This window comes from Rhipicephalus microplus, chromosome X (assembly GCF_043290135.1).
Source record: "Rhipicephalus microplus isolate Deutch F79 chromosome X, USDA_Rmic, whole genome shotgun sequence".
NCBI lineage: Eukaryota > Metazoa > Arthropoda > Arachnida > Ixodida > Ixodidae > Rhipicephalus > Rhipicephalus microplus.
This window is the reverse complement of record NC_134710.1, coordinates 288,668,418-288,689,827: the sequence shown is the minus strand read 5'-3', so window position 1 is coordinate 288,689,827 and position 21,410 is coordinate 288,668,418. Positions and strand designations below refer to the sequence as shown.

General features: G+C 45.2%; 1 protein-coding gene and 2 non-coding genes across 3 annotated transcripts in view; 2 read left to right on the top strand and 1 right to left on the bottom strand.

Annotated features, from left to right (window-relative positions):
- The window catches only part of LOC119161429 (glucose transporter type 1), a 284,322-nt gene that overhangs the window by 102,901 nt on the left and 160,011 nt on the right, over positions 1-21,410 (bottom strand). Inside the window, exon 2 of the mRNA XM_075879298.1 lies at positions 13,593-13,652. The gene's annotated coding sequence lies outside the window, so the exon portion shown is untranslated. The remainder of the gene's footprint in view (positions 1-13,592; positions 13,653-21,410) is intronic.
- On the top strand, positions 20,331-20,402 carry TRNAE-UUC (transfer RNA glutamic acid (anticodon UUC)). The gene has a single exon. It is a non-coding gene; the product is annotated as a tRNA-Glu (tRNA).
- On the top strand, positions 20,409-20,480 carry TRNAQ-UUG (transfer RNA glutamine (anticodon UUG)). Its single transcript has one exon. It is a non-coding gene; the product is annotated as a tRNA-Gln (tRNA).

The window sequence follows — 21,410 nt, the reverse complement described above, 5'->3', positions numbered from 1 at the left end:
CACACACACACACACACACACACACGTATATATATATATATATATATATATATATATATATATATATATATATATATATATATATATATATATATGTGTGTGTGTGTGTGTGTGTGTGTGTGTGTGTGTGTGTGTGTGTGTGTGTGTGTGTGTGTGTGTGTGTGATTCAGCACCATAACTGAATATTCCTGCAGTAACGACACGTTTATGTACTCTTTCTTTCCCATGGCAATACGCGAGTGGAATAAACTGGACCCCGTGATAACAAGCACTGACTCGTTATCTAAGTTCGTCGAAATGCTAGATTATTCAGTGTAGAGATAACACTTATTGTTGCGCTAACCGAACAGCACACGTGTAGCATTTCCAGCTTACAAATCTGTTAATTTCTTGTGTATTTCGTTGCTGCAGCCTTGTATTGGAACTATTCTTACCTTTTTGATAGACTTGTTTCTTTGGTTTATTTCTTCTTCTTGTTACTACAGCTTGTAATATAGGCGTGTTTATGCGTAAAGTTGTGCAATTATTCTGTCTTTTTGTGCATATGTTCTTTTTTGTTCTTCCTCATGAATCAAGCCTGCAGATTCACATGTTTCTTGTACACACATTTGTATGCCCTCCTGCTATGCTCTCGGATGAGAGTGGCAGTATTGTAAATAAATAAATAAATAAATAAATAAATAAATAAATAAATATATATATATATATATATATATATATATATATATACATATATATATATATATATATGTATATATATATACATACGTGTGTGGGTGCGTGTGTAAGTGTGTAGTTCTGAAGTTGCTGTTCGCTGTAGTTGTCTATTGGTTATGGTGTTCGAATCAAGAACACAATAAAGAAAAAATATAAAGTCTATTTCTCCATGAATACGCGTGCTCTGTGATCTTTTACATCAAGGTCAATGTCGAAAGTGAGCAATAAATAGATGCTATTTACTATAACCGAAGACTCTTTATGAAATTTATCGACGAGAGCACGATATGGAATGCGAAATCTCTCGGTGGTGGTACGACAGATGAACCTGCAAACTGCGCACACCAGATTTAAAAAATGGTTTCTATTGCATGCGCTTCTGTGACGTGTGCCACAGTTTATCAGATATGCGCGTGATTCACGCCTGCTTTGTAGCTTTTGCGACCAGACTATAAAGCAGTGGCTGACACCTGATTTCATGCGATAAACACCAATACCAATATTTAGGTAAACTTTTTAACGTTCCCTTTCATCCATTACTTAAGTACGAGCATGGTCCCTCAATACTGGTACGAGGTAACAATAAACGTAAAGTGAGGAAGTATATACCCATAAAATAAGTTTGTGGAAGCAACTCCTCGTAAAACGTCAATTTTTCGGGAATGAGCACTGATGTTGTAGGCCCATGTGCTCAAATTTGTGCACGTTTAAGAACCCCAGGTGGTCGAAATTTTCGGAGCTCTCCACTACGGCGTCTCTCATAATAATATCGTGGTTTTGGAATGTTAAACCTCACAAATCAATCAATCAATCAATCAATCAATCAATCAATCAATCAATCAATCAATCAATCAATCAATCAATCAATAAGCACTGAAGATATCGCTGTTCCAATTATCATGCCACTGCACTGAAATCATCCGTGTCTCGAAGCAACCCGCACATGGCGCGGTCTTCCCACCGGACGCCTTAGGCCGAGAATGCAGGAGCGCCTATTTAGCAGGAATGACCGGGAGTGAACCGTGAAAACGGGGCGAGTGTCGTGGGCCTACCTAATAGCAGCTTGAGCGAGGTTGCACGCTTGCGTACGCACCGGCGCGCTAAAGGTTCGTATAGGAGATGCGGTCAGCTTGATTGCAGGCGTGCACACCGAATCCCATCTCAAAGCGTATAGCGGCCATGCCGCCAATATAGGAGCCGGTGCTAGGGCGAATGATGCCGCCACAGGTGATTTGAAGCGCCCACTTGGGCGCAAAAAGGAGACGCGATGCGCGCCCTTCTCTTCGTTTCTTTTTTCTCGTAGAAAGTGTGCGTGGTCGATTTAGTCCACTCACTTCACCACAGCCTTTTCCGCTCTGGATGCTGTGGATCTTTTTTTTTAATGCCTCCACCTGGTGCGTAGGCACGCGAGTGCTCACGATCAACCGGCTTTTAGATAACGTCCACTCCGGTTCCCAAACCCGAGACACAGCTATTAAAATTTTCTCGATATGAGCTTGCGTTGCCGCGTGCTCCCTCCGCTTTAATGTAACGCCTCTCATAAAGTTCTCGGCGCGTTTCACGTCAGCTTCGAATTGTCCGTCACGGAGCGAAGGTGAGCTGCAAACCATAAGTATTGTCAACAAGAAGTGGCTGCTATACGCGGGGTAGAGATTAAGGCTAGAGAGAGCGAACTCTGATTACGGCGGAAGATAAAACACGAGACGAGAAATCGATACATAAACTAAACGACATCTTGCAAAAGCGCGAATGCGCTTACGCAAGTGGAATAAATTTTGAAGTACGTTGACGAGAGTTGGAAGGAGTATAATGATAGAAACATGTGGTCATTGTTCCAATCATAGATAGATAGATAGATAGATAGATAGATAGATAGATAGCATACATTTTTAAATGATATGTCGAAGATAGATGTGAAATAAGCTACATTTTGTCACCAACGTGGCTGCAATGGGTGTGCGGCGCGATTTCAAAAGACTAGTCGACTGATTCCCAGCATTTGTGGCGCCGGGGCACCTCCACGTGGCACTGAAATCGAGTTGCCCTAGGCGACACCTCCCCATGGCACAATCACTCGGTGGCGGCAATGGCGCTGAGCCGTAACAGAATAAAAAAATAAGCGAGAAAAAGATCATAACTGACGAGAAGAACTAGTTATCGAAATCTGCTGCCGGCCCGTTGTATAGAGAAATGATTCACCGAAATATTCTGGTAACATTGCAGTATCACGCTATAAAAAACGTGGTTGCCCAGAATACTTGTCCGCCGTGGTGTTGTAGCGGTTTACGGTGCTTGGCTGCAAACCCGAAGGTCGCGGGTTCGATCACTGCACGGTGGTGGCATTTTGATAAAGGTGAAATGTGAGAGGCCCGTGTAATGTGTGGTATCAGTGTACGTTAAAAAACACCAGATCGACGATGTTTCCAGAGCCCTACATTTCAACGTGCCTTATAATCATATAGTGGTTTTGGCATGTAAAACCCCAAGTATTAACTTACTTAGAAATGTGGTAATTCTTTTAGGGATTTTCGCAGAGTGTGGTTGCAAGGTAGCAAGAACATAAAACCAAACAAATGAAGAAAGACAGTGTATGAAAAACACAACAAAAAGTATTCTCAAAACGACTGAAAGAAAAAGCGAAGCACGTATTATTACGTAGTGCAAAACTTACAAAACAAAGTACAGATGTGTAAATTTACGCACTTGTGCAGAGTTCGGAAGAAGATAAAGCTAAACATAGCAGCAAAACTAGGGCGTTTTTCGCTATAGCCCTGTACACTCATTTGTATTTCGCAGAAGGAATGAATATATAAAGTCACCCTGCAACACTTTTTGAGCATGGTCAGAACATGCTACCGATTGGTAGTAGAGGCTCCCGACAATACGTGAGCCAAATATTATAGTGCAGCACGTGGCCTGGAATTCACAATAAATTATCAAAGTCAGCTGAAAATTGCTTCCTCTTCTCTCGACAAGTCACGCAGTATATCCAAAATTCGCACGTAGCAAGCCCATATATCAGCCATTGGCTGATTTGAACGTGGCGCCCTCACTCGTTACAGAGATTGCCGCGGGAGGCCGCTACTAGGGTGATCTACGCGTGCGTGCGCGATCGCACTGAAAAAAAAAAACGCTCATTCGAAGAAAGAAAAGAAAAAAAAAAGTGCTCGAGGTCACGAGGCGTGCGTGACGTTTTTCTGTGGCCCTGCCATTCCTCACTGCTTAGCTTCCAGCGCTTTCGTTGGGACGAGAGAAGAGAGAATGCAATTTCAGCATGAGACAAACCTTTGTAACTCCACTAGCACTGGACGGATTCTTAAAGTTTTTGCGGCGTGGAATTCGTGAGGCAATAAGCTCATCCAGTGAATTCATTCCAGGGTTACTTGAAAAAGTGTTTCAGGGTCTCTTCAAAACAGTTAATTAGTAAGAGTTACATGGGACGCTATTGTGAGCTCATACATTTGTTGTGCAGTGAATCGGAATGAAAATGCGATACTTTCTGCAAGGTTTATCTTGCAGCAACCCTTAATGATCTGATATGAATTTTTTTGTCTGTTTAAGGGGCTATTATAGGTTAGTGTTGACAGGTTAGTTTGTGCTGTAACTTTTCTGATTGAGATGCGTCAAGAGCTATTGTAAATTCAGCGAATGAACTTTTCTGCACTCTACTTAATATTTATATTGATTTTAATAAAAGGCTTTAAGATAACTGAGGCGTAATCTAAAGTCGGTAGAATGATATATTTATATGCGAGCGAAGACAGATTTAGGTGGTTGAAAGTTTCAAAGCCGTTTTGAGGAAAAATTTTTTTGGATTGCTGTGATAGTAGGAATGCTTTTGGTCCTGTTCAGGCCATTTGTGATTCATAACTGAATATATTTGAAATGTGTGGCTTCAGAAAGCTTGCAGTGCACGGTTAGTGCAGTCGTAACAAAATGTAATTGCTTTTTTGTATTGTAGTGATTAACAGAAACACAGTTCTTTCAAAGCTAATGACCATTTGGCATTGGTCACACAGCGGACACTTTTTGTAGAGCATTATTGAACATGTGTTAATCAGAGAGAGCACATTTTTTATAAATGACGCATTCATCATTGTGAACTTCCATTTTAACAGGAATCTCATCAGCACTATAATAATAAACAGGAGGAAACGTAGGGGTCCTACCACAGCACTAGGAGCCAGAATACTTTACCACCGCCTTCAATTCACACGTGGTCGCATTGTAAATATTGGTAGGTGGCAATATTTTTATGTTACGTGACAATATTTACGTGGTAATTATTGTTACCAACTTAGTATTATTGCCACGTAACATTTTTGGTGGAGCTGCGGGGTACTCTTTTGACGACGGAGCTCCACAGTGGACGCCTCCTGCAGTATATTACACTATGGCCCCAGATGAAGACGTATCTTCGCCAACTTCGTCAGCACCATCACCGACAACCACTCGGTACGTCGCCATCTAGCAAACCCATGATCCCGGTACCTTTTCGGGGGAACAACATCGATGTGGATAAGTGCCTCAGCACTTACGAGGGCGTAAGCAAGCAATATGACGGGAACCCAACCGTCATGTTGGCAAATGTCACTTTCTATACCTCGACGAAACCCCTCATGTCTGGTTTGAGATGCACGAACACGAGGTTACGAGCTGGGACATGTTCAAACAGAAGCTCCATGATCTTTTTGGCAACTTATATGGACAACAGTTTACTTCTCGGAAACAATTGACCGTACGCACTCAGACGTCAACCGAACCTTGCTTGACATACATTGAAGACGTGCTAGCCTTGTGCCAGGAGACCACCCCAACATGCCTGAGGCTGGCAAGTTCTCGCCCATTTTAAAGGGTATCGCTGACGATGCATTCAACCTTCTCGTTTTTACCAACGTATTCACCATCGACACCGTGACTAAAGAGTGTCGCCGCATCGAGCAAGCGCAGAGTCGACGCATTCTTCATCAGTTCTATCAGCTGCCTAATAGCGCTGCTACTTCATCTTGCGAAGGAATCCTTGGTCAGCCATCCATACCTAAAGATGTGACACATGTCGTCCAACGCGAACTCAATGATAAGGAGATATGTGAGGTTTAACGTCCCAAAATCACCATATGATTATGAGGTATGCCGTAGTGGGGGGCTCCAGAAATTTAGACCAATCCCGCCGCAGCCAGAATTCGATCCCTTGATCTGCGGGTCAGCAGCCGAGTACTAGACCATCACGGCGGGGACGCGAACTTGAGGCCATGTGCCCGTCTGTTAACAAACCAACTTTGACTGAACCAACGGTGCCCGCTGTCTCCTAGCTTGAGGCCGTCGGTTGCCAGAAATTCGCTAATATGTGTCCGTTGTTCTTCGTTTGCGCAATTAACAATAATGATGCCTCTGTAGCCTCTGAAGAGCCAACACGCTGTAGTCAATACCCCTCTCGTTCCTGGAACCCATCTCAATGGCGAACAGCAGATAATCAGCCTATCTGCTTCCGCTGTGTTCGTGCAGGCCACATTGCTTGCTCTTTACTGTCACATCCAGATATCTTCTACATCTTCGAGCACATATTCCTATTATAACGCTCCCTGCCACCCAATGCATCGCCGTTATCGTTTCCGCAATGAGCCTTCAGCATTCACCACTCCTGAGGACTACAGCCGCGCGTTCCCGTCATCGGCGCCTCCAATCCGTCGATATCGTTCCACCACACGTCGCCTCTCACCCTCGCCATCGTTTAAAAACTGGATGTCCCCGGAAAACTAGGCTGTGCAGCTTATAGGGTAAAGCTGCATGGTGGACTTTACCCGTAAATTCTCTTTTGTCTTTGCGTATACATCGCAACAATCCTTGCGCCAACCTTGAACGGTGTGGTTCAAGTCGCTGATGGAGGCACAGTTCTTGTTGTAGGAATGTGTACTGCACAACTTACCGTTGCAGGTCATCAAGTGGTCGCCCTCTTTACCACATCTCTCACGATCTAATACTTGAACTAGAATTTCTAGCTGCAAACTCTGCGCTTATTGACTGCTCCACTGGTGTGCTCCGCCTTGAACTGCCACAACACAATGACCCTCCTTGCCAATCTTCAGGCCAATTAAATTGCAGCGACATTGTTAATCTAGTCCCGAAAACTGTTGCGTATGTCGACATGCTATGCTCATCAGCTGTGCCCGATGGGGAATACTATGCTGCCCCCTTTCCCGAATTGCTGCTCAAGCATTGTGTTTCTGTTTCCTACATGGTTCTCAGCATCATAGCAAATAGAACTTGGCTACCTGTTGTCAATTTCAGCGCCACAGGTTAAATGCTCCCACAAGGCATATTCGCAGCTCACCTTTTTTTGCTGCAGGATTTACAGGTCGAAGCTTTCACTCTGGATGCAGTTGTTCCTACGCAGCACGCACTGAAAACAAATTGTGGCAGCCGTCAACTTTAAACATGATCGCTGCTGTCCTTCCACATGAACATGTTGAATTCCTCCCGTGTGTACTAGGGTCATACCAGGGCATTTTAGATTTTGGTCATCCCTTAGGCCAAACGTCCGTCGTCCAGCATGGCATACTCATTGGTGATGCCAACCCTGTTCACCGCCGCTTCTACTGGGTGTATGCCTCGAGCGGGGCGTCATTCAGCAGGAAGTAAACAAGATGCTCGCGAAAGACATTATGAAGACATCCTTCAGTCCCTGGGCGTTTCAGGTAGTAATATTTGAATGGAAGGATGGATAGGGGCATTTTTGTGTGGACTTACGCCAACTGAATAACATCACAAGGAAAGAGACCTGCCCTCTACCGCGAATTGATGACGCCCTTGATTACCTGCATGGTACTGCGCACGTCTCTTTCATTGACCGTCATTCCGGATATTGGCCGATCGCTGTGGACCACATGGGCCTTTGTAGCACCTGATAGCCTCTACGAGTTTGAGGTCATGCCTTTAGGCCTCTGTCATGCTCTAGCCACTTTCGAACAAATGATGAACTCCTTGCTTCACGAATTCAAGTGGTCGACGTGTCTATGTTATTTAGACGACGCCATTGTATTTTCGCCATCATTTGAAACTCACCTTGAGAGGCTCACGGATATTCTTGACGTCCTCCGTCTTGCCGAACTTCAGCTGAATTCGTCCAAATGCCGGTTCAGGCGCCGCCACATTACAATCCTTAGGCATATTATTGATGCTTCCGGCGTACAGCCTGGTCCAGGAAAGATTCGAGCCGTGAAGGACTTCGCTGCGCCGACAACCACCAAGGACGTTCGCAGCTTCGTGGGGCTGTGCTGCTACTTTCAGCGGGTTGTCGAAGACTTCACCGAAATTGCTAGACCTCTCACGGGTCTGCTCAAACAAGACACCATTTTGCTGGTGTCCTTCCCAAGCAGCAGCTTCCTCCAAGCTCGCCACTCTGCTCACGTCGTTCCCTGTCCTAGCCCACTTCGACCCTTCAGCACCAACAGAAGTTCGCACTGACGCTAGCGGTCATGGAATCGGCACTGTGCTCACAGCGACAATTGGGGTAGAATCACGTAATCGCTTATGCCAGTAGGCTGATGTCTTCCTCGGAACGCAATTATTCAATCAAGGAGCGCGACTACCTCACTCTGGTGTAGGCAGTTGCGAAATTTCACCTTTACATAACGGCGGACCTTTTACAGTGCTCAACGGCCATCATGCTCTTCATTGGCTAGCCTCCTCGAAAGAACCTCCAGGTCGTCTCGCTCGCTGAGAACTCGCGGTAGTGTACACGAGCGGAAGACTGCACCAAGATGCGGATTGCTTATCACGCTACCCTGTGGTGGACAGGGGACTCTACAAGCACTGACTCTATCGACTGCGTATTTTGCCTTTGCCGTCCGCTTCCACTAGGCAACGAGCAGCGTCGAGATCCGCACCTATAAGCCAAATTATACAATGGATACAATGCTCCCCACATGTCGCCTCTGTACGCATGTTTGCCTTAAGAAATAACACCTTATATCAGCACAACTTGTCACCCCCCGTTTTGGATTTACTGCTGGACGTGCCTACGCACCTGCGCGCCACATTACTCCGCGAACTTCATGACGCAAAAACCGCTGGTCACCTTGGCGTATCTTGCATGTATGATCATGTGCGCCGCTGTTTTTACTGGCCTGGCCTTGCTCACTCTGTGCGGCGTTTGTCAACGCCTGCGAAGTTTGTCAGCGCCGCAAAAAGCCATCAGGACGTCCTGCCGATTATCTTCAGCCTAACAGCCTATCGACATTGCACCGGCACTTTTCTTTTTAGTCGGTTTGGATCTTCTTGGTCCCTGTCTAACGTTTTCTTCGGGCAGCAAGTGGGTCACTGTTGCTAACGATTACGCGACCCGCTACGCAGTCAGCCAACCAGGTGCGCTATGGACGTCACTGATTTTTTACTTCAAGACCTTATTGTAGTGCAAGGTGCCCCAGGCCAACTGCTGACAGACCGAGGCCATACCTTCCTTACTCAAGTGATTGATGATAAGGTATCCTGCATTCCTTCTCCACCCAGCATAAGCCCACGACCTGGTATTACCCCCCCCCCCCCAAGAAAAACGGGTTTACAGAGCGTTTAAATGGGACTGACAAACATGCTTTACAAATACGTGTCGACCGACCACCGTGACTGGGACGTTGCACTGCCATACGTGATGTTCACGTACAACTCCTCCCGCCGTGACACTGCTGGCTACTCACCGTTTTATCTTTTGTTTGGGCGCGAACCAACGTTGCCACTGCATACGTATCTTGTGACTTCTGCAGAGTCAACTACCGAATACGCTCTCTATGCTATTGCTCACGCTGACCACACCCGTTAGCTTGCCAGCAACAAACTGAAGGCTTCTCAACAAACGCAGAAGTACTGTTACGACGAGCGACATCGTGAAGAACGATTTCCAGCGGGTACCCTCGTTCTTCTCTGGTCCCCAACGCGACGTGTAGGCCTTTCTGAAAAGCTCCTTTCGTGTTTTGCGAGCCTAAACCACGCGCTTCGACAAGTAACAGACGTTACGTATGACATTGTCCTGGATAATATCATAAATTCGTCGCCTCTATCACCTCGTGACGTCGTCCACGTATCAAGGCTTAAGCACTTCCATCCTCCTTGAACTGTGGCCCCATAGACTCAATGGGTCGGCACTTTTACCACGGGGGGTTGTGCTGCGTGGTTTTCACTAACATTGTCAGTGTATATAGTGGGACAGATCCAAGAAGGCTTTGAGAAGGGAGTTGAAGAAGTTGACGTTCGGGCATGAGCTGTACTGTGACTTACGACTGACTAAGTGTTATTGCTACGTAACAATATTGAGTGTTTCACGAAGCGACGCGCTTTTTGCCGCACAAGTAGAATTGTACCATAATTTTATGATGGGTCTCTGTAGTATAGAGTCGGGAGTTGATTTTGATGGCTCCTTTTTCATGAGACCTAATTTTTTTGTCTCTTTCCCTTTCAGCTACATCAAGACGCCGCTGACGTCGCCGAGATATGGCGCCACACGCATGTTTAAAGAGAACATAAAATATATCTAGTTTCCCCAAATTTTGCTCACGGAGGTGATTCGAGGCAATGGTGGTAACTAGGCTTCGTTGATTTCAATCGGACATCACGAGAGAGAAAAAGAGAAATAGAGAGAAAGAGAAGAAATATAAAAAAGTAGAGAGGTTAACTATGTCCTCTTTGCAACCACATATGGCGAGATAGAAATGGGGGAGCAAAACAGAGAGAAAAATAGGGAGAAGAAGGTGGGCATGATACACCAACACCACACGTAGTGCAGGGTTTCACATGCGGTCGCTCACTGATGTTGCTTCAAGAATAGATCTCTACCGGGGTACGTCACAGCGTGACGTCACTGGTGCATGTGCAAGGCGGCGGTTGGCAAAACACTCCCGCCTGTGGCTGAGTGGGGGGCAGTCGCTCTGCGCTTGGCGCAAGTTTTTTTTGTCTTTTTGAAAGCTTAATCTTCATCTCACAGTGGCAAAATTAGCTGTGGTATGTGTCAGAAAACATCTAGGTGTGTGGTAAAGTGCGTGATGAAATATTTGCCACGCTGGCTGGCTGTTTATCTCGGAGAAGTGAACACACGGGGCGGCCTGTGCGAGGGACAGCGGTATCGTCTTCGAAAATGTGGAGTGTTTACCATGGCGTGTAGTGTACGTTGAAAGGCATCGACAATATTGCTTCATCCTTACGGACGGTGAAACTGGGAATATTGTGCGTGGTGTGTGCAGTGGGAATAACGCGGTGCGTTTTGTTTGCGAAAACACTGGTATTCGTTCTGGGCCAGTTGTATTAACCGGTTGTCGATGGAACTTTACGGTCTGACATTTTAGTCAACGTAAAAATACATTTGACGTGATCATCTGTGAGTGGGTACATCTCAGCGTATGCGCGGCGTGCAGAAAAATAAAAGTGCATCATCTCCGGGGGAATTATACGACTACGCATGAGCTATACGCATGTTGTCGCGTTGCCGAATCTGCATATACACGCTTCACTACGGCTATAATTCGTAATATGAATACCTGATACCTGTTAATGGGAACAGCTGAGATTTTCGTTTTTTATATACTTTGTATTTTTACGGCTCGATCTTTATGAAATGATAATGCACATTAGAAGTTTCTGTATCAGGCCTAAAAGTTAATATAGGTACGAAAACACGTTATAGGTGTCAAATGCAGCAAGGTAACTGTGCCAGATAATATTATATATGATTAAGTTGTCGGGTTTTACATTACATCAATTTTCACTGGGTTATTGAGAATTAAACGCAGCAGCCGGATTTCTCTTTAATTTTCACGAGGATATGTTAACCTCAGCCTAAAGCATGGTAAGAAGTGTTTGATCTTTTTTTTATTCATTTCCGATGAGAATTTTGCGCAATGAGTTGAATCTTATGTGTGACGTCGCACACAGCAGCTCAAAACCATGCTACTGCCAATGCTGTACCTCGTTTAAAGCTGCATTGAAAATGCCACGATGGAAATTGAATAAGTTTACATCGTTGCCATGCAAATATTTCTCAAACTACTAGTCACCGTGTAGATTCAAAATGTTTGCTTTCGAAAAAGATTAGATTTTTTTATGACTGCCATCTACGTGGGTGAAACCCACTTCGTCCTAGTCGCGTCTTTCGGCACTTTTAATAAAGTTTCTCAATCCATCGAACTACGACGAGCAGATTTCTGCACTTCAGCAACCCCCTTCTTTCAAAAGCTGTGACTTTAGAACATAGCAACGTAGATATTTCTGCCGAAGGAATTCAGACAGGCAGCTGTGCTATGCAGAAAGATGCCACCGGCGAAGATTTTTTGCCAACCAACAGCTGCTCCGCGAGAGGGTACGGTGGGAGGGGTGCCCGCAGTGACGTCACACTGTTTACAAACAGGGACAGGTCTATCGTGACATTGCTGAAAACAATAATTAAGTTGAGACAACGAAGTAGTAGTTTTGTAATGAATGACCTGCCATGCTAACATAACCTATATGTAGATATAGCATAAATAATTGACTCACGCAATACAATAGAACAGCAAACATTATGTGGCTAGATTATATAAGGCATCCTACTAACTTTATAGTGCTGTAGTCGGGTGGTCGGTTAACGCGTTTGCTACAGTTAGAGAAAGTATGGCAGTCTAGGTTTCAAACTGCACTTCACGCAGAAATGTGCCAACGAAAACGGACATGATGTCTATATATTATTGCAGACACACAGAGCACTGTTTTCTCTGTACCAAGCACGCCGCATCACATGTTGATGCGCACCCCTTTCGCCTTTATAGCACAGTGGTCGACCTGAGGAACGCGTGCAGAATCAGAGTGTTGGGCCACGCGTCCGTGGCTCTCATGCAGTGCAGGAGGGAGGCCACGCGCACCACCGCCGCGATAAGTCGCTTAATTTCGGTCCCACGCGCGAACCCTCGAGCTCGCCACGAGCTCGCATGCCGCGCGGCCGGCGGTCTGGGCCGGCTCTGCGTCTTGCTGGGCTCGAGCGAGCGAGCAGCCGCTTCGCTGCAGGGCGTTGATGCATTCGGCCACCAAAATTTTCCTGAAATAGTGGCCGCGCAGGCTTCGTTAACTGACGATTGCGGGACTGATAATTAAGAGCTCGCACGCCACCACGAGCGTTTGTTAATGCGGCGCCGGCTATGCCATCTCGCGAGAGCCGCGCAAGATGAGGGCGCGCAGCAGCGATGGGCGGGTGGCCTAATAGCGTGATTATGCATAGCGGCCAGCCGGCACCGATATACGGCGCGCCGTGCAGGCTGGCGGATTTTCATGCCACCACGACGTGCACGAAGGACAGCGCCATCGTCGATTGAATTCTCGGCGTACGTATACGACATACACTCGCGCACTCCGCGATATCCGCGTGGCGGGCTTCGCCGTAAAAGGTTGAAGGGCGCGCGCCGCCGGATTCTCGCGGTTCGGTTGTGGCCGTCGCACTGGACGGCGCAGATTGCGGGCAACCACACGAGCCCCCTCCCTCATTTTCACACTCTATTTCAGTCAAAAGACCGCACAGTCAAGTCGAAATGCAAAACGCCTGCCCGATTTCGGTCGTAAGGAACCAGCCGTGGAAAGGTTCGCGCTCTAGGTCCCACATATTGCTGGTGCATAACATTAGGCAGCAAGAACCCATCAAGTGTGTACGTTCGTGACGCGTGGGATTAGATTTTAAGGCGTGGTTTCACGGCCGCTCTGCATTCAAGTACCCGGCACAATGCCATGGCGTTTACAAAGGGGTTTTTCGGACCAGCTGTCATGTAGGATGCTCCCTTCATATGCGCGCAAGAATTTTCCTCTATAGACTAATGATAATGTACATTGCACACTTTTGACATCAGTGATGTGATCAAGCAAGAACTCACAGTTATGAAGGCGGACGAGGGAAGACCAAATCCTCCTCTTCACACACACTCATAGGCCTTCTGCATGGAGGAAAAAGAGAAAGATAAGACAGATGCATTGAATTCAATGGTTCAGGGCACACTCACTAGAATAATTTTTAAACTTTTGTCGGTGCCTTGAAGGCATCCGCCGTGCATCATATAGTTTTCTGGCACTTAGGAAGGCAAGAGCGAACCCGTCCAGAATAGCGAGGCGCCGCAGCCGATGGCCTGAAACATTTACTCATCCACGTCGGCAGGGTTACCAACCATCCCATCCGGCTCATGACGACCGTCTAGAGTGGGCGCACATTGGTGCAGGCTTGTACGGTTGCATCCGCCTTCGAGGTGGAAAGGCCACCGCTGCCTTATATATATATATATATATATATATATATATATATATATATATATATATATATATATATATATATATATATATATATATATATATATATAGGCAGGCATTGTGGTGGAACGGCCGTAGCGTTGCAAGTAGTCAAGTAGATCCTCCGTGAGCAGTCACAAAGTGGTTTATTTCGACGTTTCAGCCAGAGTCTGGCTAAAATAAACCACTTTGTGACTCCTCACAAAGAATCTACTTTTATGTATATATATATATATATATATATATATATATATATATATATATATATATATATATATATATATATATATATATATATATATATATATATATATATATATATATATATATATTCCTCATGAAGGTCAGCCTCTGGCCAAACTGTTGAAATAAAAACATCCGTTGGCAATTATTGTCGAGTGGTTGCAGCCACATTTAAACGTACACACGAAGGAAAGAAAGAGGAGGACAATGCTGACACTAACAATTGGCGTTTTATTGAAAACCTCCGCAGAATATACAGGGTGTTTCATATAAAAAGCACCAAGCAACCAAGCAATAAAAAAATAAAAATGAGTGCTACGCGTCTCTAGTTAGGGCAGTATTGTTCTTAGCTGCATGTAGAACGTCAGAATATTTTTGATCCGCCCAGCACAGTAAATAACAAAGATTGCCTAATAAAATTTTTAAATACTGACTCTACAGAAAAAAAATCAGTACAAGACTTGTAGCTCTTATCCAGAAATATCATTTTCAATTTACGGTATAATAACAAGGCCGGTTAATTTTTTTCGAGGATTTGTTTAAAGTGCGCGAAATTAAAAAAAAACAATACCACGTGATCGTCACCTATTGCACGGCACTTTAAGTGCCTTGAAATGTAAGTTGAACGAATTACCGGATGCTTCTCACGCATGAAGGCCACTTGAATAGGCTATCGGTGACTACGATGGACGTTAAGCGATGCTTGGATTTCACTATTAAAAAAGAGGGAGGAGGCGAAAAAAAAAACGAAGACAATAAACTTCGACGAAAAAGCGGCTGCCACGTGCATTGAAATATGAGGCTACAGGCAGCATTCAGTGCAGCGCAGACGTTTTTTTTTTCTTTTCAGGCCAACGATAAACATGATGGTGGGAGACAGGGTGCTATTTTGATAAAGGAAAGATTTCAAAAGCACGATTGAAGTATGTGGTGCGCAGTTTTTTTGGACGCGCTTCGACAAGGGAAAGTCTTAGTCTGTAATGATGTGTTTCACTAATGAAGAACGTGCGAATATGGTTCTTACCCTCGGTCGAACGAAAGGAAACAGGAGAGAGGTGGCAAGATTATTTCGCAGTTGGCACCAAGACATTCGGTTAAATAGATCGTCATTGGCGCGAAATTACGAAACGCTCAAGGAGACAGGCACGTTCAAAAAGCTGCGTCAGCACACAAAAGGCGTGACTGAGTCTCTTAATACCGATATTCGTGCTTACATGGCAGCCCATCCCCACGCAAGCATGCGCGACGTGAATGCTGAGACCAGCGTTTCCAGCAGTAGTGTTTGGCGCGTACTCAAGAGCGGAGCACATCACCCATACCATGTTCACCTGCATCAACAGCTGAAACACAGAGCTTTGCAGAGCCGTCTTTTCTTTGGCAACTGGATACCCATACAAGAAGAAGGAAATCTTGTCTTCCCGAAGAACATATTCTGCTCCGATGAAGTTCGCTTCTCGCGATATGCCCAAATCAATGTTCACTGGAGCGCCACACATCCACACTGGCTGTCGCAGTCACAACACCAGGTGCAGTGGTATTTCAGTGTTTGGTGTGGCATTTACGACGGCAAAATTATTGGCCTGGTCTTTTTTGATGGAACACCCACCGCAGAATGCTACATAGCGAAATACTAAATGGCCCACTGAGTGACTTCACCTGCAACCTCCCTTTAGCACAGCTTGTGAATATCTGGTTCCAGGAAGACAGAGCTCCTCCGCACAGCTGTGCGCGGACTCGAACGTGGCTCGATTCAGAATTTCCCAAGAAATGAATCGGCCGTCTTAGACCTGTACAGTGGCCCGCAAGATCCCCATGCAGATTTCACTCCGCAAGATTTCTTTCTATGGAGATATAATAAAAACCACTTCTACACCGAAGCGATGACAACGCCCGCAAGACTGAAGTATAAAGTAGCAGATGTGTGCCACTCTATTACTCCACGAATGCTACGAAACGCGACAGATGTGCTCACTCGATGTAGATTGTGAATAGGGGCTGAAGAAGGGCTGTTTGAGCACGCAGTGTAACTGCCCATGACGGCTCAATAAAAGCGCTTTCGACTTTTCAATAACGCTGATCTCTTTCCAACACCTAGCTTTCCTACTAATAAAGAGTTAGCTATAAGAGCACATAACACTTTTTTATTCGATCTGTTTATTTATACGCACTGCGCTCTAACAGACGGGCACTAAACATGAATTTCTAAATGAAGACGAAGTACGAACAATGAACTTCTGAACCCACAGCCAATCGTGCCATATTCTTTGCAAGTATCCAGTAGAGCAATCGCAAGTAATCGATGCAGATATTACCCCCCCCCCCCCCCCCCCCTAAAAAACCTCCTGGAATAATTACTGTTGAAGTTTTTATATCACTCTTTCCCCCACAATCATGCTTATTGTTGGCTCGAAAAGAAAAGAAAAAATGTCTGCGCTACTCCGAATGCTCCTCCGGTCTCGTATGGCAATGCACGCCGCAGCCGATTTTTCGTCGAAGTTTATTGTCTTGTAACAGTACTGATTGTTGGCCTAGTTGGTACTTGCTTAGTGACATGCTTTGGCCGCAAAATAAGACACACAAAGTAAAGAAACACTAAATGACAAGCACTAAACGACAAGATGGGATAAAAAAAACATTACAAGTCAGCATGAAACTAGAGTGAAAGTGGAATTCCACCCCCCTCTTTTTTGTTTTTTGCACAATACCGAAAAAAATGGCCCCGTGTCATTGTAAACGTCGTCAAAATATTGCGTCCGGAGAGAGTGGACAAAATGTTTATTTGATGTTCTGCGCGAGAAAATCGGTGAATTGTATTCTGGAGGCATTGCGTTAGAGTCTCGATCCGTGCAGCGAAGGCGGACGAGCGCATCAAGGCACGTTAGACATGAGCGCTGTGTGGCAGTTACCTTCAAAAATGAAGGAACGCGTGCGCACCTGTCTAGGAGGCGATAAGGTGTAGAAGACAAATCGACGGGCCGGGGCCACCACCGCGTCGTCTTAGCAAAGCGTTTAAAACACTTGCCTTTTTTTTTTTAGCATAGCGTTGCATTGTCAGCGCAGCATGATAAACGTTACGGCGCTTAGAATTACTTAGGTATGCCTTCTCTAGTATGAAGACACAGATACAGAATATTGGCACGTTGATATTGTTTCTAAAATATGCGCAATAATTCCTTTTCTATTGAAAATCACACAAGCACGAACGCTAAAACTTGAGCAATATTGTTGGGTGCTGCGGCTAAGGTTGGCCGTTTGGAGTGCTGTTTAGAGCTGTTTGGGGTATTCTTACGGCAGACAAACAGACAAAAGTACAGACAGACCAAAATTTTTGCTTCGAAGTACCCCATGAAAGACTAGTGTCTTTAAAAAGTAAAAGCTTCAATTTCATAGTACTTGCCTCCATCCCTCTTTTATTTATCTGACAAGTTGAAAGCCAGTGAACGAATAGATGAAAACAAAAACATATGAAAGACAGTTGCGTTGTTTTTTCTTCTCGTAGTTGTCATTCCAAGAGTTAGTAGAACTATGCTATCTTTCTTTTCGGTCAGCGTTGTAACGACGACGAATAGCAAAGAAGTGAAGCTCCGGATTTGTCTCATTTATGCGGTGACGCCTAGGAGGCTCACTACAGAGAGGTTCTCACTGTGGAAGGCGTATCCTCATTCACATTGAAGTGGCCTCACTGCCCCGTGGAGGCGACGCCACCTTGGCAGACAATGCACGTCGACACACGAGCAGCACAGCCGTCTCCCTCTCGGCCGGCAACAATGGGAGAGCCTCGCGGCGAGGCAAAAAGATTGCACAGTATCGAAGGGGCATTGAATGGCGGGATTCAGTTGTTCTCGGCTCACCATATACGGAGGACAAGAGAGAGAGCCTGTGGAGTCGGAGAAGGAGTTGCTCTATGATTTGTTAACGAACTCATGCACCGTGATCATACAGCCGACGAGTGAGATGCGTACACCGAAGAAGACGTTGTGCTACATATCACTCGTTGTTCTGAAGTGCTCCCATTGTTGTATAAAGGAGTGAATGTGTTTTAATTGCGAGAATGGAGATAGATAGATAGATAGATAGATAGATAGACAGACAGATAGATAGATAGATAGATAGATAGATAGATAGATAGATAGATAGATAGATAGATAGATAGATAGATAGATAGATAGATAGGGATATTTCCTTTGGATGATGAGAAGTGGTGACGTAGATATCAAGTTTTGCGTCTGGGTGCGCACGTATGTGTGCGCGTTTACATGTGTACACTACGTAATGAAAGCTAGATATCATTTCGCGATTCCGCATTATAGTAGCATTCCATGGAATTCTAGAACATTTGTTTTAAAATGACTTCTTCATTGTATTCCTTTAAACTTTGTTCAGCGCTTCTGAGTTCAAAAGTCCGCTATCTCAGTAACGCCATATCGTGTAACAAGTGTTCGCTGCGTCCGAATAGTACACGAAGAAGATTGAACTTGCACGAGTCGAGACTAAAGCGACAATCGGCAGTTGTAAGCAGGTGTTGTCTTCGCATTTATGAAGGGGTCAGTGGCATAGCCAGATTATTTTTTTTCGGGGGCGGGGAGGTTTAACTGTACGTTATGCACGTTCCCGGGTGCGTTTCAATGTGTGCGTGCATTTAAACGAACGCAAAATTGAAAAAAAAATCGGTTAAGGGGGCTGAATCTCACCCCTCCTTTCCGTGGCTACGCGAATGAGAAGGGTATTTTAATTATACATGTAAATTAATTAATGTGATGACTAACAGGAGTGGCATCAGGGCTATGGGCGCGAGGAGCTCGATGGAAGAAGCAGGTAAAGAAGAAGAGAATGTAGAAGTCAGAGAACAGAGCAGCCAGCGCGTCGCAATGGTGCTGGCTCTGTGTCTGCTTCTTCTACACCAAGTACATACGATGCGTGTGTTCAGAGAGGCGAGAGCGACAGATATGTGGCGAAGGCAAAAGAGTGGAAAAGTGTGACATGTGCGTAAACGGGGTGGCATCAGGAGGGAGCGTATAGAGAAGAGGAGAGACAGCCAACTCTGAAAATTTTTTCAACTGTCCCCCGTTGCCCCCATCCACCAAGAGCAGCCCCCTCCCCTACCCCCTTCTTAGAAATATGCTGGCGCATCGCTCGTTAGAAAATCAGAGAGGCATGTCGTCACATGCATCTCTGAATGTGACAGACATCTCTGAGAGAATGTCCGTCACATTGTGTGAACGCGATTTTATATGAACTCATTGCTGTGCCAGAAATGCCGACGTTATAGTGACTCGGTTGTTCTAGCAAGATTTCCCTAATTGCAGTGTAAATTTGTTCAGATATAAAACGACCGATGGATGCGACATCCGCTGACATAAAATTGCTCAAATTGCATAAAAAACTCCATTGGTGATAAGAAATGAATGTAAAAGTAATAGAAATAGAAAAAAATTGAGGCACCTCCATGATGTTATTACAAGATAGAATGCAGCTCGCATTGAATGTGAAATATACTTATTCATGTCTTGGTGATTTGGTGATGTAATTATCGTACTTGGCAGCCTCGATCAAGTCCCTAAACGTCTTCCTTACGTTGGAGACTCAGCCGAATCACGACTGGCATTTGTGAAAATCCTTCACCCCCCCCCCCTTGCCTATCATCCCACACGACGTTGTGAAATGCATGTGGTCCGTTGTTAATTACCTCACTCTTATTGTTCACGTAGGTCCTGATCGTATTAGTACATGTTATGGCTGCCGCAAAGAGTGCTGTATACATCACAAACCACCTATTAGGCGAAGCAAAGGTTTGGGTGGTCAGCAAGCAGTGGAATTGAACGTGAGAACAATAAAACAAACAAGCAAGATTGATTAGGAACACCATAAAAAACAACTAAACGCATTCCAGCGAAGTGGGTCCTCTTCTTCCTCTTTGAAAGCCACCTTCCAGTTTTGTTCCCTCTCGCATAATATACTTTACGAAATATTACTTATTTTCAAGCTATTTCTTCGTTTATTATTCCTCAGTGTGAGACACTGAGAGATACGAAGTTTTTTACGTGTACAAAGACCTCACTTGTAGCCCGTATGTCCACCAGCCACTCATATCCGGCGTGGTCTAGTGGCTAGGATACCTGGCTTTCACCCAGGAGGCCCGGGTTCGATTCCCGGCGTCGGAGGAGTGGGGTCTCATGGTGTAACGGTTAGCACTCTGGACTTTGAATCCAGCGATCCGAGTTCGAATCTCGGTGAGACCCTCTTTTTTTGTTTTTCAGTAGCATAACTTACTACAAATTAGTTTTAGTGTTGCTTTTTCTGTAAATGGTAAAGGAGTTCATGGACACGTTGCATTTTTTTACTATGGTTAATGCTCATTCCATACCCGATGTTTGTACACCTCATTGATTGTTTGAATGGAATCAACAATATGGGGCAGCACTCGGTTCCTGCCGTGGCGGCCGCATTTCGATGGAGGCAATACGGTACCGGTCCATGTACTGTGCCATGTCAAGATCACGAGGTGGTCGACATTTTCGAACCCCTTCCCTACGGCGTCCCTCATAATCGTATCGTTGTTTTGGGACATAAAACCTCAGATTTTAATATTAATAAGGATGGCGGCAATACCAGTAGATTTGTGGAGCGCTGAGCTAGTCGGTAGGTATTCATGTTGAAGGGACAGGGCGTGCAAACAACCAATCATCCATTAACCCGAATAAAGAAGAAATCTCAATAGTTACCTCTCACGGAGGCCACCACATGCCAGATTGGAAGGTTCTTCTGTTGCATGGGCATGGGCAGATAAGCGTTCGGGTGCACTTTATTTTTCGCCGTTGTGCCCTGTCTCTTTAACATGATTACCAAAGCGATAGCTGAATGAAACAAGAAGGGCAAATCAGAGTAAAAGATTGAAAAGTTGTGGGAAAAGTTGTGGGTGTCGCAATCACAATCCCAATCAATGACGTCAACCGAGATATTAGCGGTTGGACTGCCACAACCATTGAGTGAATCGAACATTCTGTTATGTGCTGAACAACGAGAGAAACGTGTAAACATATTGAAAAGAGGAGTGCACGAGGAGGCTCTTCTCTCAGGTCAAGTCAAGTGGAGGATAGATGTGCGTCAATCAGAGGCGTAGACGGGGAGCAGAGGACACTCCGTGTATGTGCTCGCTCTCTGCCCTTCCG